The sequence below is a fragment of the Vanessa tameamea genome, chromosome 17, assembly GCF_037043105.1.
Source record: "Vanessa tameamea isolate UH-Manoa-2023 chromosome 17, ilVanTame1 primary haplotype, whole genome shotgun sequence".
Classification (NCBI taxonomy): Eukaryota; Metazoa; Arthropoda; class Insecta; order Lepidoptera; family Nymphalidae; genus Vanessa; species Vanessa tameamea.
In genome coordinates, this window is record NC_087325.1 from 5698241 (window position 1) to 5724090 (window position 25850).

The window sequence follows — 25850 nt, forward strand, 5'->3', positions numbered from 1 at the left end:
CTATAAGGCTATATTGAATCGATATATTTCTTTTTTACGTGACTTGCAGAGACATTTTACACCTCATCCCATTCCTTATATACAGAACTTTTGACATAAAAAGGGTAGATCCGTAGCACTATTTGATCTATGTGGATATGTCTGATTTCACTTGTCAGGGACGCGAAGTACGAAGTGAATATGAAATGAAGGATAATAAAAGGACGAGCTTCAAAGCCTACGCGAGATTCATTCCTATTCTGATGTTTTATTGGCATTAATACATTCATTTTTTTTTAGATTTACGTTTGTTGATTCAACCTTTGAATTATATTTAAAATTATTTATTATATAATCTAATTACGTCTTTACATTATACACATATAACAAATTAGCATATTAGTGAGGTTAGAAGTTAGTTATTTTTTACAGTAGAAACTAAAATTTAAAATAATTTCTTCGTTTTTAATCGTGTTTTGTGTGGTGGGTAAAAATATTTCTTAAAAGTATAGTAACGGCCTCTTAACGTCCTTTTCTCATTTTGAAGAAATGTTTTAGAGGATATTCCATCCACTCTACCCTGATTCGCGTTGTTGGATACACATATCACAGAAATGATGGCAGGTGGCCACCCTGATGATAAGTGGTTGCCACTGCCCATTACATTTTTTTTAATAGTAAAAATAATAATTTATTCCCTCCTACATTACAGACATTACATTTTAAATGAGCCTTAATAATAGGTACATTGTTACTATAAGAGCTGTTGACCATCTATATTCTCTGATATTGTCAATACGCCACCAACCTTTGGAACTAAGATAATTATGTTCTTTGTATTTTTAGTTTCATTTGCTTCACCCTTCAAACCGTAACACAGCAGTGGTTAGTATTAATATTTGGCATTAGAATATGTGATGTGTAGGTGATATATATTAATACAGGCAGGCTAAGTAAAGCAGCAAAAAATCATATAAAATGACGTAAATGTGTATTTAAGTTACTACTATTCGGAAATAAATAATACGAAAACGCGTGCGGAATACTTTAGGGAAATTCGGGAAAAAAATCGAACATTGCAAAATATATGAAAGTAAGGGATATTTTAAAGTTTATTCCTTTTCGTTGAATTCTCTTACATATTTAAGAAGAAAATCTTTTAAGTAAATTCAGTATAAAAAAAGTCTATAATAATAAGTTTTTCATTTAGTCAGTTTAATAAATAAAATAATAATTAAATATTAAGGAGGAGCATATTGTTATACGGTTAGATTTATATAATATAATTGATAAATTTAGAAATGTTACACAAGTCAGCTATTATTTAAGTAATAGTTATAACAAATAGGTTTTATCTCAAAAGTATGTCATGAACTATTGCCAATATATATTAGTATATATATTGGCAATATATATTAGTATATATATTGGCAATATAATATACTATACTATACACTACTGTTGAAATTAGGTTATATTATCGTTCAGATCCTGTTATATCCCGTACACTGTACATATATTGTTGATAAATATTAATATTATTTTATTATTTATAGACAGATGCTACCAGTGGTAAAAATGATTTTAACCAATAATAGCGGAAACAAACTTATATTTTATGTGGTTATTTTTGTGTATATAATTCATTTGGTGCTCGGAGGTAAAGTGGAGTATCGTAAGGAACCTGCTTGTTTGAGATATAAATCTTACACATGTGTAACCACCATCGCGTATTGGAGTAACGTGGTGTAATAAAATCCAACTGTAGATAAGAATTTCGGACTAAAGAAATATTTTTTTTGTTTTCAGAGCGCATTCTTTTTCAGTATCATGTAATAATCTTTATATCATTATAAATATAAATAAATAATATATTATCATATATATCCCGTAACCAAAGGTTATACTATTAAGCTGTAAAATGTTCAGTGGTTTGTGCATACACTGAGGTTTCCACTTGTTCGTAGCATGAGTGAAACATATTACTTTATCATGTTTAACTATGATTTACGTTAAAACCTCAACAATATTTATGTCACATTTCATAAAAAAATGCATTTAAAATGTTACTAAAAGGTCAGTCGTAAATAGGAACACATGCTACTTTTTCCCGGGAGAAATAATAAATTTTGCCCCAACCCATATAATTTCACATTCACACGTCACATCCGTATCCCACTTTACCCGGAGCTGTAATATTTATCTGAGCAGAATTGAGCCGATGGCCCAGTGGCTAGCTTATATCGCTGCACATCCAGAGATTCCTGGTTCGAATCCAGAGGCGGTACCGTAATAGTTGTTGGTTTTTTTTCGTCAATAAATGCTTAGTATCATTACAGAATTACACTCCTGTGTTTGTGTGTGGAAACACGTAAATCTTATCCTGGAATGAACCTGATATAATTCCAGTCTAGACAGGTTGCCATCCCATCAAAATCTATATACACATATTTATATATATAGTAAATTCCACTCAGATAATATGTTTTTAATCGCATTAGACAATTTTGAATCCCCATTTGAGATTAATCAAGATATTATCATTACAAGTAACTATCATAACCAGTTCCTAAAAATTGTTGCTTCAAAACATAGTAAATATGGACGTTTATAGTATTCGGTTAGTCTTTTTTTAATATCAGCGAAAGCAAACATTTAAATATAAGAGTTTAATACCATGTCTAAATATCGCTTCATTAAAAATGTTTTATCTTAACAGTTGCCTTTAAAACTTCGCTTCAAGTGACACAACAAAGTAGGGTTGCAAATTATAATATTTCTCTGAATATTTTTAAAGAATAAATTATGTAAATTAAACTTACAAATATATTTACAACTGTATGACAAATAATTTTATTTCCGTGATGGATTATTAAATAGAACACGTTGAACACATCGTGTCTTCAAATTGAGACAAGAATTTCAAAGGAAACCATTGTGAGGATACCTGCATGTGTCGGATCAAATTCTGGCACATTTGTATCCACCAACCAGTATTAGAGCAGCGTGATGAATGGAACTCTTAAGGCTTTACAAGACAAAGAGCCTCTGCCCAGCGGTGGAATATTAATGTTATTCTATTAGAAGCAAGAGTTAAAGAAAGTCACCGAGTTATATCCCTGAATAGAAAACTCTGCCTTGTTTAATTTTCTTTTTAAATTTTCGAGCGGACAGCTTGTTAACTTCGTCCTAGAGGTTTATTTAATGAACAACTTCTCGTCACTAACTTTAGAACATTAAATAGACTTTCCATTTATAATGTAAGTTCTGAGTAAACCAAACTTAAACAGTATTTCAAATATTAGTCTTTTTATTATCACTATACATTTTGCGTATACCCTAGACTGCGACTAGGTTTGTATACGTTGAATATATTGCTAATCTATTCATCTTCCAGGATAAATGGATATCGAATGCATTGACTGATGGACCTGTCACAAAGCCGAATTCATTGAAAACCATTCAGTAGATTCCGCGAGATGCATGTGACAAGCGAATAAACTGACAGACGCATTCAAAAATTATTTTTTCTTCTATAAAATACACCCACTCATCAGATGTTCTACTGTTAAACAGCAACACTTAATAATGTTGTATTCCGGTTTGAAGGGTGAGTGAGTCAATGTAACTTGAGGCACAAGGGACATAACATCTTAGCTCCCAAGGGTGGTGGTGCGTTATTGATGTACAGAATGATTAATATTTTTGACAGCTCCAATGCCTATTAACTGTGGTGACCACTTACCATCAGATTGAGCATATGCTCGTCCGTCTGCCTATCACATAAAAAAAATCCCAATAATTATTTTAAAATAATTACATGGTTTTTTCAGGACGACGAAATTGATGTTTATATGGAGTGCATGAATTAAAAACATTGTTTCATTAATAATAAAATTAAACATACCTATTTTGCGTCTTATTTTAATATGTTATACCATCGAAGTATATAGTACACGCACAAGAGAGTTAGGGACCAGTGGTGCCGCCACAGTAAGCGAGTCGTACTTACAATGTCCAATAGATATTACAAGTTAAAAGTAATATAAATATGAATCGTTATATTTTTATAATATTTATAGTTGCAAGGATAACCGTGTTGTTTCTAAAATATTATTAAATACAAAGAACGTGGGCGACTTATGATAGAGAACGTTTGGAAAACAAGGTCTGTATCCCGATTTAAATATTAAACATTTATACGATAACGATTGTAACGACATAAACTGTTCGTACACAATAAAATACTTTGATTATTACTATCAGCAGCCGTCAGTTGTATTTATAATAATCTGGGACAAGCTTTATTTATAAAGTAGTAATGCTCTATAAATATCACAATGTACATTCTAGCCGAGAGGGCCCAGTGATTAGAATACGTCAATCTTAATCTAAGAATGTGGGTTCAAACCCGGGTAAGCACTTTCATAATTCATATCGCGGTCGGCGTTGAAGGAAAGCATCATCAGCAAAATCTGCTACAGCGTTTCCAACAAATCGCATTGGAGTAGTGTGGTGGAATAAACTCCAAATCCAGGGGTTAGCCAGTAGAGGTACAATTATAGGTTGTTACTTTACTTTTATATTCTAGTCGAAATGTATCTGTGAGTCGATACTTCAAACCCAAGCAAGCTGCACGAAGTACCTGCTTTATTTCTAGTGACAACATCTAGTGATAAGCGTTAAAGGCAAACAACCTAAGCAGACTCTACCATGAAATTCTGTGAACCAATCCACACTGTGTGGAGGAATAAGTTCTAGATAACTTCAGACTGTCAATGAGAGGTAGTATTTATCTTGACGGATGTCTAAGGGCTGTTACTGAATACTGATTGTGTTTTAGTTGCTTACGTATTTTATTACGATCATAAATGCAGGCGAGCAAAAGGGTTCGAAGTAAGTTACAGGTGGCAATGATATTTGCCTTTGAGATTGCTTATACTTACAAAAGAATATAAACTTGTGATAAAAGATTTTTAAATTTTGTGTAGATACACATGTTCAATGTAACAAATCATTACATTTTTCGAAAAAAAAAATAATAGGTGCTTTATTTGAAGTACTTTTTATTATTTATTCGTTTCTTCTTGTACTACAATTAGCGACGTGTCAAGACTGGTACGATATGAGTAATACGATTAAAAAATGTCAAGACTGTTGTACCCAATTAATATATACCGTTGGCAGAATAGACGGTTCATTTTTATTGTGAAGAGACTTGGAATTGTGATTCCATGAGGTAATAAGGCGAGCATTCGTGCTACCAAACCACGCAATCATAATTAACGCAGTAAGTAGATCCCTTTTATGTCTTTCTCTATTTTAAACGGCCAAGGTTGACTATACTCCCTCGGGTTTACTACAATTTTATATACAACAATTAATCCCAAGTTGTCTATACCAGAATACTTAAAATGTAACCATTACAACCAATCAACGCAAAAATGTAGGTATTTATTAAATGACAGACGAATAAAGAAGAAAACGCTCTTCCAATAAATTTTATAATTACCTTTTTTCCGAGTTATTAAAATTATATTTTTTTTTTTTAAAAACTGGCGCTTTCTGTACCTATAGACAAAAGGTAAAAAAATGTTTTTAATCTTAAATTGATAACATCTATATCATGTATTAAGTAATTCAATTAAGCAAATAGGTAAATAATAATTACAACGCCTCCAGGCAATTGGATCTTTTAATACGCACGAGTCATTTAACGAAAATGTAATTGTCTTTTACATAGGCAACGCGCCCTTACCTAACCCTGTAAAAATGTTGTATAAAAGCACTTCAATTTTCTATTGGTAATATTAGTATTCGTAACCTATCACAGAACGCTTTTATTGTGCCCTTTACTACAAATTGTACAATCGCTCTATCCAAAGGTTGTCTGGAAGAGATCGCTACTTCAGCGATAAGGGCGCCTTTTACACCTCATGCAACTTTGAACAAGATTATTTAATATTTAGTCGTGTCTACGTACGTGACAAATACATTTTATGAATAGGAGTGTAATAAATAAATATATATTGTCCGCTAAAAGTTTGAGAAACACAATGATAACAATGAAAAATGCGAATTTCACATTTTAAAAATGTCACATCGCTAAGCTGTGAGACGTGATTAAGTATGGTGGTTCTAACTCAAAAGGAACAACGAGAATTGTAATAAAATAGAAATAATCTCTTCATTTTAATCATTTGTTATATTTAAATGTTTTTAACATTCGCTTGTCTTATTTAAATATTAAATGAAAAAATAATGTTAAATTTTATCTATATTTTTTAAATCTAATAATAAGTTTATAAGAATTTAGCAATTAACAAAAATAAATGTATACTAAGACTGCTTTAAAGTTCAAGGCAATATGGGAGAATCTCTATTTTAAATCTGTCCACCTATATAAATTAGTCTATAAAAAAATACTACCCAATGAATATATAGAAATAGAAATCAAAGCTCTATGATTCATTAAAAGTATAAAACAGTTCATAAAAAGAAAATAACTTAGCCTAAAGAGAGGCGAATTCCATACATTTCTTTAATTAAAGAGTACGCCTGCCTGATGTTACCTTCCATATTATGTCGAGTTGGCGCCGCACAATCTAACCCTACTACTAAAAGTAATATTTTACAGTAATCTATATTAAGAAGAAAAACGTATTAATAAACCGTGTATAATATAAACGAAATAATTACATAAGTACTCATAACTTAAACTGAAGAGCTTTGTCATAATTAAAAATATATACCAACATAATAATCATCATTTACTCGATTCCTTCATTCTTACTAGCACATCTTCGTAAAATAGTTTAAGTAGCATAAAGAAATAAGCTTAATAATAATAACAAAAAGATATATCAAAATTATCAGTAACAAAATATTAAGTAACTTATAAATCACTTACTTTTTTAGATAAAGGTTTTGAATCGCCCAGTCAACACACAACACTATATTGAGCAATCAAAAATGCTTAGACCGGCAAATGTCTAAAAGTGCGTACCTATTTCAATCAACAGATCGGGAAAATTGTTATGAGTGCGCGCGAACAGTTGTAATACGTAGTGATGTTCTCTCCACGATGGCTAACACGGCACTGGCCCAGCCGCCCCGGGCGAGCGCCCCGCTTTCCGCGTCCTTGTCACAAACCGAACTTAACCCTATGATAAACCTTTACCTATACTTAAGCGCTGGAAAAGCGCTTTGAGTTATCAAAACGCTCAAAAAAAGGAATAGTGATTTTATAAAATACTGCAACTTAATATATATTTTTTATTTTTAAAATACAATTTCCATATATATTATTTTAATTCATAACGGAATTGAAATAACTATAGATCCTCGTAATAAACATCTTCGCTATTCATACATGAAATATCTAGAAAGTGCTTCTGAGAAGTAATTAATTTCCTAGAGTCATAAATTATAATATAATTTAAAAATAGCCTATCGGCAATAGAACTATTAAAACAGTTGTCGGTGAAACGAAAGAACTTGTTTAATTATGCATACAGCTTGAAGTTATATTGTTTTTCTTTTAACAGGAAAAGTTCTTCAAATTTTTAGTTTAAAACCCTATTTTGTGATAATAAGGAGACAGAAGAATAAATAGACATCTTACTACATAGTAATATTACTTTCTGTAAGTATCCGAGCGTTTCTGTAGGTACGAGTATAATAACTTACTTCTTTCTTTAAGTCTTTGCCCTTTTTTTATTTTTATATGTTTATTTTATTGTATAATTACTTATGTGTTATTAAAAGATTTAGAACAGCATTTGATGTGTAGATTAATGTTTGATGATACAAAAGAAAATAAAGCTGCCTTGTATTCTATTTCAAGTAACCTATATGACCAATAGAAGCTTTTCAGTATTTCCTTAATTATTTATTGTAATATTGGTTATAAATTCTCAATATGTGACCAGCGAGGATTAGGATTATGGCAGTGATGAACTCGCATGTCTTGGAAAGTACGAAAAGCCGTTGTTCCTGCGCCTGATTTCTATTCGGTCATTTATTTATCGTTCGAATTGCCGTCCCATCGGATAACGAGAGTGTTGGAATAGAGACTGCGCCAATGTTTGTATACACACTTAAGATTGGCCTTCCAGTCAGGGGATTTTATTTATTCTTAAAACTATGGCATTATGGAAGCATCAACCTTTTCTTCAGTTTTATTAAGCTATTAACCTTGAGATCGTCGGTGTTAAGCTCCTTGTGTCTGAATAATTACACTACCTTACTTACCATTCCAACAAAACAACACATTACTCATTAAATGAAGAATAACTTCACCCACTCAGTCATACGGGTCTCACCAGTAATCTCTTGGATCACTTACTTCCACTTATCTATCCAGTTAGTTGTCAGATATAATATCGAATTAAGTATTCCTGCTTCGTTCTTGAAATATCCGTTGCGTTGGCGAAATAATTTGCGCACGAGTCAAAACTTTTTTAATTATCGGCTCAACTCGACCCCTTTTGCTTAAGTCCTTCATTCAACGAGTGGTTTAAAAGCCATTATTTTTTGGAAAAGTTGACACAACACAAAACACATAAATAGAATACTAATGAACTTTGAGATTTGTTTTATTTTGTACCAGTTGATATTATATATATCATTAAATTGAAAAGGTACGCATATTTTGACGTATGATGTATATGAAGGTCTTGACATTTTGTACAAATCCGACGTAAACTGGTAATTATATAACGAATAATATTGTTGTTGTCTTTAAATTTTAATACTGATTTGTTTTTGTTTTATACCCCGCTAAGAATATTTTCCGTTTAAAAATTGTTTCGTTTCACAAGGCCCTATGGTTGGAGTGAGTTTTTAAGCCCTGTTTATCGTGGGTTTAAGTAGCCAATGGGTTTTAGGATAAACCTTATTTTTAACGAAAAATTTTATGTAAATTTTTGAAAGACGTTCTTATATTATTTGTTTTCATAATTAAAATTAGCCTCCAGTATTTATCTTCATACGAGTCTTAATATGCAATTTAAGTCCAATTAAAATTTGTACACTCAGTAAACTTTATTTGTTTATAGCAAGATAATGTATAAATACAAGCAGTAGCTATGCGTATATATATAAGAGTATTGTGTTTATCTATGCTAAGTATACCCCAACCTTTCACTACCTCTGTTTCTTTCCTCTACCTTATGGTTACTGGGAAGAGAGCGCTCTTTTAACGCCGCCTATTGTGCAATTTTTCTTGAATTTGACTTATGTGTGTGTTTATTGGTGTACAATAAAGAGTATTTTGAATTATTTTTTAAACCTTGTTTTAATTGTGATTTAGCCTCGAATAAAAACAGTTAATCTTTTTATATCACTGTAAAATATCCATTTACGCGTACATGAATTGGTATGATTTGAGTTACGACCCTCTGCGATCTCCGCAGGAAAACCTTATTCCGAGCAGTGTCAGCGTCCACACAATCGCACGTAACGTACAGTTCGATAGACGGTAGGCCGCACGAAGCCGGCTTGCAGATACCAGCACGACAATCCGACTTACCTACATTTGGTAGAAGGCGGCCTAAGGCGGCAGCGCCCTTGACGAGCTTCGAGTTCGAGTTGGATTAAATGCTGCCCAGCTTCAAAGTCACGCCTCTTAATCAAAAACAACAACTGCACAAAGTTACAACTCAATAGAATACGTAAACAAACAGCATTAATTTCCATGTGTTTTACTTTTAGTATATATTTATAATAACGATTTAAGATTATAAACATTTATTGCGAATATGGTATTATAAACCTGGTTAATATTTTGTTAATTGACGTTTATGAAATTTACTTCATGACTTAAAATGTTAAAGTTGACGTGTATTACACAGATCTGTTACTTTTAAATGAAATCAATATAGTGATATATCGTTGTTGCGCCTGCAAAAGTATCTATGTGTTATTTTCTTAATTTTAGATTATTATTCCGTTTTAATCGTTATTTCAATACGCACGTACTGTAAAAACAGTTTTGTGATAACTTCAGTAGTTTGAAAGTTTTAAAATTTAGCTATGTGACGTTCATAGATCGGCAGCTACATAAATTGAAATAACGATTGAAACGGCATAAAAATCTAAAAATAAGAAAAAAACACATTGCGAGTTTTGCAGGTGCAACGACGATATACAAAACATTTAAAAAAATTATAAAATAAAATACATGATTGACCCGCATCATAAAGGCCATCTATGTTGAAGAATTGCCATTGTTTCAATAAGAGATCTCATTCAGTGTTCTGTGTACTCCGTTTGTCATAATGTATGCTCAATTTTATTCCACAGGGTAAAAAGTAACGTTAATATTTACATATTCTTGAAATAAAATATTAAAAACAATGTCTTTTTTTGCCAATTACTATCTTTTTTTTAACTTAAACAATTGATATGGAAAACTTCTTTAATTTTTCAAACTAAGTACGTGATATGATTCCTTTGCATTCTTAGATCATTCGATAGATCTACGACTAGTACAATATAATTTGAAATGGATACCCTCATTTCTTACTCATTCTGTATAATATAATTACAACGCCCCATGACAACTTTAATTTATTGACGGGATAAGTCAAATCTCTAATTAAAGTAATAATTGGATTAGGTTATTGTAATAATCAAATTCGGACAGGTCGGTGAAATGGGTTTCCGAAATTAAAGACATTAATCAACACACTTTCCCGCTTTCGTTACTTTGATATTACAAGAAAATGAACAAAAATGTAGTCAACGACGAATTCTTTAAATGTTACTTTTCTTTTAAGATTCAGTAAAATGAAAACAAAAAAATGTCAAAATATTATTCAGATTATATTTAGTGGATAACATTATTAAAGTAATATATTATGCTAATTAAAAATATATATAAAACATTAATAGATTAAAATAATAAATATGCTACAAATAATTTTGTTCACTTTTTTAGTTTTCAATTTCTTTGTACAAATTAGAATGTATTCTTTTTTATAAAATCTATACAAAGTTGCTTAGAAATATTTATTTAAAAGTTATTTTAAAGTCTATCCTAGTTAAATAAATTTAAAATGAGACCCACCTAGATACATTCCCTTAACGAATGAAGTTGTTACTCGTATTTGAGTTACACGTTGACTCCATCAATGATTGAAAGTTCTTCGAAATCAATAAATCGTTTCCGTAGAACCAACAAGGTATGTATCTACCTAACCTTTTGCTTGGTATTGGTGGATTTCATAGTGTTGATTTACACAAAATGTATTAGTTTTATAACTAAACTAGCGACCCGCCCCGGCTTCGCCAGATGCAATGCTGCCACTAAATATACTACAGAATGTCTTACAACGTTTACAGTTTTTCAGTTGTTAGAAAATACAAACCGTCCCTGCGTTTTAAATTTGTAATATCTTCGAAAATATTCATTTAAATTACATGCTGTAAAAAGCCATATTGATCTATATTAAACGCACTATATATTTAACGTACTTAATTGGAAAAGGATTAATGCTGTATTGCTTAAAATTGCTTCGAAAGTAAGCCATTATTATTGTTAAAGGGTAAGGGTTATTTTAAAGATCTTAGCATACATAGGGACAGACAGCGGTAAGCGACTTTGTTTTATACTATGTAATGATAATGATAAAGACCAGTAGAAAGTAATATATGCTGGTTTTTTACGAATTGTTTTGTTATGTATAGTTTTGATAGCGTGTGAAAATTCCCTTGAGGTGAGCTCCATTGAACCACTGCACGGGAGCAGCCGTGGATGCGTTCGAAACGATCCTGCAGCCTCTCCGATCTGTTCCGTCGCAGTGGGTAGGAATTCCACTAAAACCATAGCTATGGTTTGGTTTGGTTTGTTTGTACTTACCGGTTATCGCGATCGAGCGAACGACTGACATGACGATGGTGCCACACCAGTTGCTCCTGATATTTCTCCATTTAACAGTCTGAGTTCTGACAAATTCGCGATAAGCACAGCACGGGAAAGAACGTGGATGCAATAACGAACCCATAACCCTTCCGATCCGTGCAAAGAACGGTTATCTCAAGGATTTCAATAGCTAAGTATCCCATATTGCCGTATTTTCCCCGAGAACCCAAGTAGCTTTTAAAGTTTTCCCTTGAGTAATGAAAAAGGGTTTGAAAATGTAGCCGAAATGAGTCCGGTGCATATTTTTAATCTATAAAGTTGAAGAAATTATGTCTTTTAAAAATATTTTTTATCCTTTGGAGGATATACTCTGTTTCATTGATAAATATTTTATCCATTCAAAAAATAACAATAATTATAAAACAATTTCTAAAAATGAGGTTTTATAATAAATTCATTTTTCGTTGAGGAGTTCCATCGTCTGGAATTAATCCTGGGAGTAACATTATTGTCTGGTTATTTTAAAAATGTATTATTATCGGAACTGAGTCATCATGTAAAATTCAAACTATATGGGACGGCTTATAAGATTAGACCTAAACAAACAATCATTGCAAGTTAAATAAAAGCCTATAAATAATTATGAAAGTCAGGTAAAAATTAACAACCTGCAAATATCCCACGGCTGAGCTAAGGTCTTCTTATGAAGAATATTCATATATTTGGCCACGTGATGAATTATATGCACAATATAAATAAGAAATTTCAGCAATCCTTGTCAAGATGAACCCTCAAACTTGGGTCTTAAAAAATATTATAAATATGTACCATATTTGAAATTCGTTTCATACGAATATATCGCAGTTTTATTTTTTTATAAGTTTACTTGGTGGTAGGGTGGTAAAACCCCCTCTGGTTAGGTATCATCCATTCATTATATATTTCACCCTCAAGCGATACTTAGTATCCTCGTGTTCCGGTGTAACGGGTGAGTGAGCCAGTGTATACTACAGGCACAAGTGACATAATATCTCAGCTTCAAGGTCATTCTTTATCATTCATGGCGCATTGGTTATGTAAGAAGTGATTTCAATTTTATACGGCACCAATTTCTATTGACAGTGGTGACCACTTACCATCTGTTGCCATTTGCAAGTCCGCCTAACCTAACCTAATATATGACATAAATAAGTATAATATTAAATTCGTTTTGTACGTAGTGCAAAATTTACCTATACGCTATCAGGTATGTTTTGACAAAAAAATTATTAAGCAAAACGTTTAGCACTTTAGGCAAATACTTACATAAATTGCGTTACTTAAAGAAGTTTTCAAGGACGCAAACATTTTAGTTTGAAGTCGGGAAATCGAAAAAAGTGTTGTTTTAATGTAAATTTTTAAAACGAGTTACAATTGGTTGCCTTATTATAACCAAAGAAATAGAAAAAAAAATTTGCCCAACCATAAAATAAATTAAAACACCAAATATCAATCGATCAATCAAATCATACCTTATTCGAGCACATTTGAATCGACATTTTACAGGATTACCATAGCTACAAAACTTACCAATTAAAATTATGTAACACCCCGTTTATCGAATTCATTGCAAGCGCTGTTAATAAACATTGAATATCGCCGGTTTGATCGTGGGTCATTTATTTAATAGGCTCGTATCCGTAACATGACGACACCCATATCAGAGCTGCCATTACTTTTGTCCTGCCCACGATCTGCCCACTATTTAAATAAAATACCGCTTATCATTTTGATATCTAGCTCATTTGAATGTACTATTGAAATTATTATGCACTATACAAAGACATTAAGAGCTATTAATAATGTTTTCGGGTTCTGTGTGTGGGCAATCTGTAATCACAGTTTATTTATGTGTAAAATTGATAATACATTGTGTGTACGTAATTATAATCATTTATGCGCTTTTAAGGGCAATCATGACTATCCATATAAATTTGGAATGTACATATTTGTATAGTACCTATATTATGCTATTTTGTAACATAATTAGGAATTTATAAATAAATAAAATATTTCACATCAAACCACATTAATGCGTTAAATAGACTCAAAACTATATCCTATATAGTAGGAGAACAACATTGTCCCAGCAGTAGGACGTTAATTTTAAATATTGAATTAAATTAAATTTATTATAAAAAAATTAAAATGAAATAATACATTTTACAGATTATTATTAATATCCTGAAAAAAATATATATTCATGGATCAAATAAAAGAAAAATCGATGCTGAATCGTAACATCAATTCTACATAAATGTTTCGTAGCAGTGGAGTATCTGATGAGAGATAGGCATTAACACGAGCAGGCATTTATACCAATATATGACCCATTAATTCAGCAACATTTTTAAAATTCTTTATCATTCATTTTCTTTTTTATATATTATAGTCTACGTTTTGATAATGTAAATAATTCGCAAGAAAAACAATGTGAACGTAAAGAACTAAACCAATATCCATAACGAATTATAAACTATCACTTTTAAAATTAATAAAAATGACTACCTTAAAATTCCATATTAAAGATGTGAGGGGTTTTGATTAGATTGCTATCGACTGCATCCATTATACATTGGCGATTAGTGGTTGTCGCTATCACGTCTCAACTCTGCTATTAGGCGACGAACTCAATCTCCATATTCATCGTCTTCAACATCCCACCGGATTATGGCTTCATCTAATGAAATTACGGAAACTCTTCGCTAGCACCTGAGTCATCGTCGTATGCATTTTTCATTTTTTTTTTATTTGGGTGAATGTACAAAAATTTTATATCCTTAAGGCATTGCATTTAAACTATAGAGTAGAACCTTTTTTTCAAATAAAGAAAGAAGTAAAACAAGAAAAGGTGTATATTTATAAAACATTGTAATGACGTGTATTATTGCGATATATTTACTACACAAAAGCTTACTTTATCGAGTTCAATAATGCGTACACCTGAGACTTCATTGTACGAGAAACAAAGGAATAGAATTTGTGCCTTGAAATGTAATCAGACAACAATATAGCAAGATAAGTTTAATAATCGTTAAATTACATAAATGCGCGTAGTTATTGAAATAATCAATAAAAAGCAAATCCAATTTCAATGCAATAATTTTAAGAATGAAATACAATCATTGTTATCAACTTCTATTTTATAGTTTACAACCAAAAAGTTTTTATGCTTATCCTTACAGCTCATAAAAAATCAAAATATGTAATCTAGAAGGATATTAAACTAGAAGGAGTTTTTGGTTACTTTTTATTTTATTTTATTAATTTATTTAAATATTTAGGTTATTTTTGATACATGGTTATTATGAATATGAGCGTTGAAATTATTAAAAACACCTGTTTATATTCAACATAACTGGGAGCACTGTCATCAAGAATTTAAGTCCACTGTTAGCGATAAAATTTTATACCGTCTACGTTCAACGTGCATGAATTTTAACCTGAACTAGTTTTTGGTTTATATTCAGTTTGCATAGATTAAAATATATTTAATATATATCTTAATGTCGTTAATACTTACATTGTACGGCTTTATCGCCGGAAGCAAAACACAAGTGCCTTATGGCGCTTTGCAGTCTGGGTGGCGAGTGGTCGGCGTGCTTTCAAATCACTTGCTTAGTAAACGTTGGTCGAGATGTTACTTTATTTCGAATTACTCAGTATTGAGTGACTTATGATTTGTGATTATGTGTCTTAATTATTGTTTGATTATTTAAAAATACGGTTTTCAAATTATCAAAGTTGATTGTCCTACATAAAAATTTTTAGATTATAAAATAATCATTATAGTACTTTGTTTATAAATGTAATGTCAATTTTTTTTTATGATAGTCATATTTAATCTTTTGTTATATCTATTTTAATATTTTGGAAGAATAAAAATTAAACCAGCGATTTTGTTCCATACAGAAGAATCGAACTTAAAGCTTAAACGAAAACTCTTTGTTTAAATTGTCGTGTAGTTTTATACTATTTGGGTACATATTTTATTCACTTTGCTGGGTTGACTCAAAACATATTCTCTGATATCTATTTAGATATTTAAACAATTAATTATTTTCACAAAAAATATATACCTACTGAAAAAAAACCAACGCAAAAGTAACATCAAATCTGTTCATAAACAAAAACAGTTATATCTACTCGACTATACATAAATAATATTTAAATATATACATTTATACAGACGAATTAATAACAATCTCATTTTTTTAATTCGATCAAAATAGAAATGCTTAAACACAAGATATAAATGCGCCAAGACAAAATAAAATCTATTACAGAAGTCTTTTAAATCGGCTCATCGCAACCGTCACAATCGTCCCTGGTGAAATGACTACTTACATTGCCCATTTCCGTTTCTATTTTAAATGCATCATGCATTTAAATATCTTTGAAAGTTTTAAACAGAAATATATTATTTACTTTTTCTACATGTATATATTTTAATTTAACGGTTTAAGTTGATAATGAATACTACCTTTTGGTTCGGTTCGAATCCGGAAAAGCTCTACTCAGATATGATTTTTTTTTCTAGTGTTCATCGGTAAAGAAAATTTTGCAAGCATATGTTCAAAATTTTTTACTGAACATACTAGGAATCCTAGTAGTATGATATGCACGGGCTGCTATTTTATAGAAACTTGATTATCATGGAATTTATGAAATTTATTCACCTATCAAATAAAACCTTTTTATTTTTCATTGCTTAAAATTTAACATCATGAGATTAAAACAAAAGTATGGATTGATTGTTTTGTTTTTTATCAATCGACTTTTATATGATGCAGTTATTATTTAAATATACCTAACGTATAAAATAATATATATTTTTTTGCTAAATTAAAAAAATATTTCAATATTTAAGTATATTTTATGGATGTGATTCAGTTCAGATTTTGTCCTAAAATGTATTATTACACGGCGTTAGAACCGTAGTGTAATGAACTATAGTTGTATAAAAATAGGTTTTTTTTTTAAGAAATAACTAATAAACATTATTTACAAAAAAAAAACTTCTCTAAATTTCCTTTAAATATATTTACCCACTTTATTTTAAAAGTACGTGCTCAATGCTAAGATAGTCGGATTTACATCTGAAATGTAAAGTTACCATCGGTTCAGAATGTAGATTATACCGAGAAAAACCCGCAAAAAATCTCAGTAGTGGCTCTTTTACATGGAATAATAATCATATACAATATTTTAGGTATATCATGCATGGAAACAGACGAATTCTAGCTCTATACTTTTTACCTTCTGTATCATATTGCAAAGAATAAACATCACTATTGTATTTTTACTTAAAATTTATGAAATGGTTAATGTAAAACTATAGCTGGGCTTTATTTCATATAGAATCGAACACCTTGCCTCATGAAGGGTTGATTGACTTTACGCAGACGGAAACATCGTATTACTAGGTTATCTTTACTTCCGGCGCTTATGTAACATTTGACACGGTTTCTATCAAAATAATCGATTTTGTCACAGATAAAACACATAAGAAATTGTTTTAAATTTATTGTAATGCTTTCAAAATAACATCTCAATTTTTTTATTTCACGTCTCTAAGGTTGTCTGGAAAAGATCGTATCTTAGCGAAGTGTATCTATATTATTTAATATTTTTCTATACAATAAAGCACATTTATATCAGATTATAAACAGCAAATATCAATAATCGTTATTGATATTTATAATAATTAGTTTTACATAGTATTGACACGTAATTGTTAAAGTATCAATGCAAACATCCAATAGTAGACCGATATTCTTTGTCAATTTTTCACCTTAATTTTTCAACTTAAAGCGGTAAAAATACATATTCAAAATCAACATAAATGTTCAAGTATATAAAAATTCAATGTATATTATTTTTTATATATTTTTTTATAATTGTTATGCTGTTTAAAAAAGGATACAGGCATAAACATCAAAGTCAATGAAAATAATGTAAAAGATAGCGAAAACATATTTAAAGAAAAATTGTACTATACTTTCTTTTGAAATTAGCAGTTTAACTCAATAGTTTATCCTGCTTTACGCTATTGCTCTTTAATATCAGGTTCGTATTGCGCAATTATTTATCGAACGGTGAAATATAAGGGGCCATCGATTATTAATTTTCATTTCCTTTCTTATTTTTATATCCGTGTAATGGTGACTATTATCATTTGTTATAAAATAATGAACCTTGATTTTAATCGTGTAATACTCACATTGTGGTATTAAAAGTTGATTTTGAGTACGTTAGTTAATTAGTTTTAGTATTTTAATTGAATATTGTTTCTAGTGCACAAGAAACGTGCAAAAGGATAAAACATCTTAACTATCATTGAATTGCATACTTGCTCTTTTTTAACGACTAAAACCTGCCCGATGGGCATGCTCCACATGAATCGAAGAGTCGCGGAACTATTTCGTTGTCCTCTAATGCCGTACTTTGCCTCATTTCACGATCACCCAATCCCACGCGGCGCACTGGATTTAGCATTAAGACGTCATTTAAAAATATTTAAGATAGTCAAGGCTATAAAAATACTAACTTGTAACCAAAATTTATCGTAAAAATCAGCATGCAATGAAAATAATTTGGCAGACTTACATTTTCCCGCTGTCCACTCTTGTGACACACATGGGTTGAGTAGGGGTGACTCTATTCTGCTCTGCCGATATGAACTACGTAGATAAATGTTGTTACCATTTCTAATATAAATATAAATTCATATTAGGTCGTAAACTGTCGTTATTAAATAAGTATAGTAAGTAAATGGCACATTTTTTTAAAGATTGACATTTCGCAAGTGAATTCAACTCCTCAAAAAGTCCTCCTTAAAGCATAAAAACAAAGTCCTCCTTAAAGCATAAAAAGAAAGAGATGGTTAGTAGTTTGAGAATATAAGAAAAAGCCCTGTCTCTATTTAATTGGTTTTGGCTTCCTTTAACTTAGATGAAATAAAAACGGAATATTCAAAACCCATGAAGCCAAGCTGCCAACAATATTTTATAGATCTGTTCACCCACGAAAGCGCGCACCTCCGCTTTTAATTATCGGCAATAAAAAAATATAAACAATTTTATTTGTACTTTGCTTACATTATTGTTATTATTATTATTATTGTCTTGCAAGCACAAGCGTCACTCTTACTTATTATTATTAATAATTATTATACGACATAATTTAGCGTGGACGTCCTCACATACACGTCTTCGTCATGGAATGGTTCGATACGAATTCTGCCATTTTGAGATGAATTTTATATGCGTTTTACATATTATATTACATCTATATTATTTATCTATACTTTAAATAACTATTATAGTGAGAAGAAAGTAATCCCAAGACGGGAATCGTAGAGACGGATTGGGTACCGCTGGTTTTTTATTAGATATTTTGGAACTAGGCCTACAGACCAATGCGTGAGAAACGCATATGCGTTTTACCATCGAAAAAGTCAACTCATCCAAATGTAATTAATATGGATCCTTTAAATAATTGTATTTAATAGTTTCTTGTTGTAGGATGTTTTTTGAGATACAAATATAATGTCATAAATTGTGAGTCCGGTCGATTTTCGCTTTGAAATCCAAACTATTATTGATACAAGAAAATCCCATAAGACAGATTTGTAAATCTAAAAATTGTTCCAAAAAATCAGCGGTAACATATTTATATAACAAATAAGGGTTATTTTTTTTATAACGATAGCGGGACTTTAATTCAATTGGAACAAAGTATGGATCTTAATATTATGACATATTTGAATAGGCGCGAAAATATTCCTACGTTTTAAACGGAGTAACACAGAACGGGAGAAAAGTTCAGTTTGCGAATGTATCTCTAATTATCTGATAATTGGCTAAAAAATGGCTCATCTAACTCGTACGCAGTCGAGACGGACAGGTAATATAAATCTTCTATATTATTAATTTCGTGCATGTCTACGATAGACCCGATCGAAACCTATCCACAATTAAATTTATAGGACGACATATGGACAATTCGTATGCAAAATTCGTACAATCGACATATTTCAATATGAAATCCATAAAATTCAAGGATATGACAGTTCAAAGGGCAACCATTTTTGACGTTTACGGGTGCGTTCAAAAGTGTGTTCCAAATAATAATTCGTGCAGAGGTAGACTCGATTGAAACTTTTCCGCAATCTATATAGTTATATAAAAGCGAAATACTTCATCACTCACTGATTCATCACGAAATCTCAGAAACTATAATCTTTAAGGGGGTAAAACGGTGTTTGAAAGTTTGCATGAAAGTCCTATGTGTTTGAAGTAACAGACTGTGTGAAGAGATAGATTGTGTGGAGGTGTAATGCATCTTTAAAAATCAACCCCCTTTTGGGGTTAAAACAGTGGATGGTAGTTAGGATTCGTCTTTCGGACGTCGTTGAGAGAGGTTGTGTTTCTTACTGCGATAAGATTGTTCGAGTTGATGAAGTTAATAAGCATTTTGTTATCGTTTGTTGGTTTTTTGTTATTGTTTTGTTATGTCTAATGCGACACATCTGGTCTCCCAAAAAGACGGAGTGGGTACCGCTGGTTTTTTAGTGGGTATTACGGCGCCTTTAGCGCCGGCGAGACCCACATATACCCCCCCCCCCACACAACATGTGGGGGAAACGCGTTATGCGTTTTTTCAGCGTAAAAAAAAGGGGATGGTAATTTGTATGATAGTCCAATGTTATTGAATTTAAAGTAATTATGGCAGAAGGATTTTTGAGAATTATTGAAAACAACTACTTACCATTATAAGAAGGGATGTTTTATTATATCAATAAAAAGTATTTTAGCGTGGACCGTGTTGATCGAGTCGTACATAATAATATTATGAATAAAGATTTGTTTGTTTGTAAGAGATAAAATCTGAATCTGTTGAACCGATTATCCAGCAATAAAATTTTATTTTATTTCAGTAACAATAAGATTCTTACAGTTACAAACTGAAATAACTGCTAGCTGGTAAATTGCAGATCAACGTTTATGGAAAACTTATATGTTATATGAAAAGTAAAGGATAAACTGTATTCGTTTAGTTTTATTTATTTTACACGAGCGAAGCCGGATTTTCATCTAGTATCTACATAAATATTTATAACCGTATTTCATGTATCGTCTCGCTTTTTTAAAAGTTATTTAATATACCTATATTTTTGTAAACGATATTATTTTTTATAAAAATCTTATTAATTGAGAAAAACAAGCAAAACAACATATTACAATAAAAAATGGGTTTGTTGAGCTATACAAAAAATCTTTTTAAATACTTTCAGTATGGTTTTCTTTCACCGCACCGCGTCAAAGCAAAAGGTACATAATGCGGGACGTGGAAAGCCTCTGGTATGCATAAGGCTGAGACACATAGAGACATGTCGGCTTCTTTCAAGAGTTTTTTTTATTGATATTAAATTTTATTATTGTTATTAAATTTAGTGCTTTTACATATATTTTATATATTTTTATATGCTTATAGATAGCATTTGTTTTTTTTTTAAATTAGTTCTAATTGGAATGTTACATGCTTTATACATAAATTATAAAGTTACTCTTACATTTTAACACATAACAATAACCACATAAGGAAAACTATACGAAACAATTATTGCAAACATAAAAAGAAACAATAAATACAATAACATTATTTAATATATTTCTATTTCAATGGTTTTAAATCTATATAAACAAAATAAATAATTAAAATTTACAACTAAATATGCGTGAACGCACAAATAATTTCAGTAATTCAATTAATATGTTCATTGTTTCTTTCTCAGATGAGCTATCATAATCAATTTAAATCAGGAGCTTTTAGTCGGTATCATTTCTACCCTTTATTTTAAATGTGAAACTGCGTGTGGTTGCTATTCACGTTTATAAACAACAAAAAAATCATATAATGCAATTTGCAATGAGGTAGTACATGAACTGGAGTAACATTGACTACTAATCCCAAATATATATACAAGAGCATGTGTAATTAAAAAAAAATGGACAAAAAATTTTGATACCCATACCCTTTAGATTGATGCACAAAATGTACGCGTCATTATTCGTAGCTCGTGATTTTCAGCAGAATTGAATACCACTTATATTGCAGAATTTCATCAATAGATAATAGCGATGAAGGTTAATGAAAGCACTAATTGGACAGAAATAGACTTCCATATTCCATTTAACAGCCGTTACAATATATCAAATGAAAATTAAAATAGTTCTGTATAAATAGCAAATGTATTAATTACTAAACCAAATATGAATGCATGAACATTGACGTAATTTAATATTTATTACAAAACACGAATGAATGGAGAAAATAAAAAATAATAATAGATAATAATAGATAATAAAGAGCCGAGATGGCCCAGTGGTTAGAACGCGTGCATCTTAACCGATGATTTCAGGTTCAAACCCAGGCAAGCACCACTGAATTTTCATGTGCTTAATTTGTGTTTATAATTCATTTCGTGCTCGGCGGTGAAGGAAAACATCGTGAGGAAACCTGCATGTGTCTAATTTCAACAAAATTCTGCCACATGTGTATCCCACCAACCCGCATTGGAGCAGCGTGGTGGAATATGCTCCAAACCTTCTCCTCAAAGGGAGAGGAGACCTTTAGCCCAGCAGTGGGAGATTTAGGCTGCTAATGTAATAAAAAATAATAGTAAGTACTACTAAGTAATTTCTCTGAAAGATTGCATCAGAAATGAAGTGATTTCACGGAAAACCAGACTGACAGACTGAGCCCAGAGGGTAATAGCGTAAACGTAGACAAAGTGGCTGGTGGTGGTTGGAGGGTGAAAGCCGAATATCAACTTTATGGACGCCATTGAGCCAATTAGGTACTCTGAGAGAGCCTAGTAGCCGAATACAGACTGATGAGGATGATGATAATAGAATTTTAATGAATTAAATTAAACTCTAAATAATTTTTCATCATGCGTATCTCTTCAGAACTTCGGAATAAATATCGCATTAAAAATAATAATTGTAAAGATTTATAATTGCCTTTTTTAACAATTTGTATGCCTTAGGGACGTTCGATACGGATTGCGAATTATATTTAATATATTTTTAAGGAAATCTTTATAATCCCTAGTATGTTAATTAATCTAAAATTTGGTCCTTACTATTTTATGAAAAAGAAATCCTTGCCGTGCCTTTAAATAATATACCCTAGTAATCGTAAATATCCTAAAATGTATAGTTTACTTAAACTTATATGTTGGAGTATTTATTGTTACAACTCCGAGGGCGAGGTGGCTTACCACCACTATCCTCTAAACATCACATATAAGATTTCTATTTGTTAAATGAAAATAATTGAATAGTCGGTAGACAAAATCTTCGGACAAGAATATTTTTTGTTTAGTATTTATCATGGCTCGATGTTTCCATAGTCAGATTATTATTACCTTTTAATAAAATGAAACCATTAAGATTTCGTAATATTTAAACTATTTTGATTCTTTATAAATATTTTTATTGGACAAAATCGTTTAATGCTTTTTTTATTTCTAGTATTGTTTATTGCGAATTAAAAAAAAAGTCTTTAAAAGTCGATGTTATGAACGGTTGCTCAAGTAGAGTTTTTTTACGAGCAACAAAATGGCTGGCGTGAGCTCGTTAAATTTAATATTTAATTTATTCTCCCCCGTTGTCTTCTGAGACTAACTGTGATAAAACAACGAATGGAAACGACAATTACTAAATATTCTCTAACTTTATGAGTTTTTGGTTTCATTATTTTACTCGTGAATTACGAACTGGATTTACTTTTAAACGCTCATTTCAATATAACAAATCTTCAATATAATGAATTAACAAGATGCTTAGTCAAAAAATACAACACGAGTTTTAATTATGTTTAGATATTATACTTTTTTGTAGAGTTCTAGTTAACATAAATCAGTCCTAAAAATAATCAAATTTTTTGTTCCAATATTTTTTCTATGGCTTTAAATATTTATTATTATTTAATGAACAATTTAGTAAAAAACAACTACACAAAAACATTTAATTGCCTTTTTTCATAACATTTTCATCTATAATTTTTTCTATATTAGCTTAATCTCAGTCCCAATAATTGTTGTGATGGGCTCAAGTTCGATCCTAACATTATAAACTATTGTCGCATCTAATCCTCGGGTGACAAAAAAATAGTGATTCCTATAAAAAAGGCTTAAAAATACTATAATGCATCATACTGTATGCATTTACTATTTTCAATTATGAGGTTCGTCCATATGAAGTAATTTAATTCGGAGCTTATCACAAAACTTGTCCTTTGAAATTTTGCATGACAAATTTTACATGGTCTCGTGAGTAACGGATATGTGACGGTTCACGGTACCCGAGCATCGGGGTGAACTGGTGTTTGACCAGACTTACGGTTATATTTCGTATTCACTATTTTCCGTTTTACTAAAATACTACACAATATTTTGCGTTTTGATCACAACAAATATTTCAAGTATTTGTAATTTAACAGCCAATAGTTGTCTAAATATTTTTATTTGAAATTATTTTATTTGAATTTGCTGTCGAATCTTTATATATTCCCATTGAAAAGTTATATTATAAGGTTTAATTCTGTCATGTCAATTGCATATGCAAAATTAATCCGGCAGTCACGTCGCACATTGTTACCTAAATTCATTTACCAGACGAGAAGTTACGTAGAAGTTACTAAATATTGGTTTGTTCCGCGTTGCTCTGGAAATTATATTTGTCTTTTCAACTAAGGTTTTAATGACATTCATAATTAACTTTATAATCATCTTAAACCTTCAATTTTCATAACAAACCATCTGGTAAGCAATTCGTTGATTAAGGGCGTTGGTTACTTTCTTTTGGTACTGTTAAACTGTTACTGAAGGTTAATTATAAATTACAATTATTCGCGTATCAAATCATACATTTCTCTAATGCCAAATAATAAAACAGTCCGATATTACAAAATATACAATTACGTTACAATACCAATAACATTGTGTTCTATTTTGGCAAATAAATATCTGGCGGTTGCAAGTTTTATCAAATACTATACGGAATTCTAAAATGTTTCAATAACAGCAAAGTTGGTACAGTTATCTGGCTATTTTCCAAATCCCCGGTGGCACTATTTTGTTTTTTTTAACTTGGGAACCTTAGACTTGCAATATGCATCTATTCATAAAATGAATTATTAACCGTTATAAAATCTAATAACTATCGTTATAAGGGATTTTTCGTTACTTGCAAATTGTATAATTATAAAAAAAAATATCTGTTAACTAATAATTATAAAAATAAGTACTATGTCAAGGTTGCCCGATCCCTTTATGTCCCCGCGAAGAGACGGATTGGGTACCGCTGGTTTTTAGTGAGTATTCCAGTGAACTGGGGCGCACCAGGCGTTCTCGGCACCGGCAGTCTGTGTCTCAACAGTTTTAATTCCCGACGACTATACTAATAATTTCAATAGAATAGAGTAAAATTTAACTTTATCGCCCCAACGTTTAATAATGTTAGTTGGATACTATAATTACAACTTGCTAGATGCCTTTGAAGTCGGTGCACGTGATTATTTAACTAATGTATATAATAATTGCTGTGTTTGAAGGGTGATTAAGCACAGGGGACATAACATAATATCTTAGAACTATTGGTTGGCATCGCATTAACTTTGTAAGGAGTTGCCTATAATTCTTTGAGTGCCAGTGTCAAATCAATACAACCACATGCTATCAGGTAGTAAATTTGCTCGTCTGCAAATATCTAAATAGCACGCGAAATCTCTCCCTGTCTCTCTGTCCCGTCCATTCCCTAACCTGAATGCCCTACAAAGCTACGAGCTGCCTCTGACATACAGCACTTGGACTGGACATGAATCCAGTCCTTCTTTTGAAATATTTCCCTAGCATTTTTGATGTTTACTATTATTATTCAGAAAATAAAAGTAA

General features: G+C 30.9%; 1 protein-coding gene across 2 annotated transcripts in view; it reads right to left on the bottom strand.

Annotated features, from left to right (window-relative positions):
- LOC113400555 (monocarboxylate transporter 4-like) overlaps positions 1 to 7074 on the bottom strand; it is a 63603-nt gene extending 56529 nt beyond the window's left edge. For both annotated transcript variants that reach the window (XM_064217427.1, XM_064217426.1), the window contains exon 1: positions 6890 to 7074. The gene's annotated coding sequence lies outside the window, so the exon portion shown is untranslated. The remainder of the gene's footprint in view (positions 1 to 6889) is intronic.
- Positions 7075 to 25850: the final 18776 nt, after the last annotated feature.